The sequence below is a fragment of the Echinops telfairi genome, unplaced genomic scaffold (genome assembly GCF_000313985.2).
Source record: "Echinops telfairi isolate 266 unplaced genomic scaffold, ASM31398v2 ScPeMD7_7467;HRSCAF=8505_0, whole genome shotgun sequence".
Lineage (NCBI taxonomy): Eukaryota > Metazoa > Chordata > Mammalia > Afrosoricida > Tenrecidae > Echinops > Echinops telfairi.
Genome location: NW_022111367.1, coordinates 5,870,389 through 5,871,911, shown reverse-complemented (window position 1 = coordinate 5,871,911; position 1,523 = coordinate 5,870,389).

The following is a 1,523-nucleotide window of genomic DNA, read 5'->3' as shown; positions in this document are numbered from 1 at the left end:
AGGGATGATCTCAGAGCCTCAAAAGCATGCTTTAAGTGCAGACTAACGGATTTTAAAACTCCCATCTGTGCTACAAAGGAGAGCCTTCTCTCTGCTAGTAAAAGAGCTGACATTGCTGAGAATGAGGTCCAGGGTCTCATTATACGAGTGGATGAATTACAACAGCAGCTGAATTGCAGATCTAGAGCAGTGTTTGAAGCCAAAGTGAGAGCACTGATCGGGAAAAGTTGGGACCCTGAAACAAGGGATGGGAACATATGGGCTAATGATCCAGAAGAGGAGGATATTGATCCCTTAGAAACAATTGACCCACCCCAGTGAATAGATCCACCCCTCCCAGCTGAAAGTATTAATTCACAATCCACACCTGAGCAGATTAGCCAAACTATGCAAGTTAATATGCCAGGTGGGGCTGCATCAGTAGCACTGCCTGAGAGAGATGCCTTACAAGATTTTGCTAAGGGCACCCAGGAAACACCCTCATCACCCATTATTTTCGCTACACCTGTCACTAAAATTAAGTCTCAGAAAGCTCCTAAAGGTGAGGTTGAGATGATTACCCAAGAGGAAGCGCTCTATACTCATAAAGATCTGCTCAAGTTTTCAAATATGTACAAGCAGAAGCCTGGGGATTATCCCTGGGAATGGTTATTAAGGGTGTGGGATACTGGTGCACAAAATATAATATTAGACCAGTCTGAGTTTCTGGATATGGGACCCCTAAGCACAGACTCTTCTTTCAATATCTCTGTGAGAGAGTTTAAGAGAGGATCTAATTCTTTATTTGGTTGGTTCAATGAGGCATGGACTGCCAGATGGCCTAGATTGGACCAAGTTGAAGTACCTGACCTACCTTGGTACACTGTAGAGGAAGGCATCCAAAAGCTTAGAGAAATTGGTATGCTGGAATGGATCTATCAGGATATTCCCATAGACCCAAAAACGGGTTGTCCTGAGTACATACTCTTTACCACAACCATAAGGAACAAGTTTGTGAAGTGGGCCCCAGCATCTCTGAAGACTTCTGTGTGCACCAGGATTAACAGTGGGCAATGCCCTAAGCGAACTCCGACATTTGCCCACGATGGGGCTAATTGGTTCCCGTGATGGTAGAGGGCAGGTGTCAGCATTGAATCAACAGAGACAGGGTGGGCGTGGTTATAATAGACAACAAGGTTTCCGTAGTAATCAGAGCAACCTGTTTCGTGTGGAATTATGGCATTGGCTACTTAGCCATGGTGTCCCTAGGAGCGAAATAGATGGGAAACCTACTAAATATTTACGTGATCTATACAGGCAAAAGAATGGTAGATCAGGTGAACAGCAGAATAAACAGTCACGATCATCACTCAATCAATTCCCAGACCTGAGCTAGTTTGCAGACCCACAACCTCTTGAATGAGGGGGAGGCCAGGTCCCTTTGAAGGAGGACCCTGCTACATCAGCAAAGGTCTATACTGTTAGTCTTTCTTCTAGCCTTCCCCAAAGGGACCTGTGGCCTTTCACAAGAGTAACTGTTCATT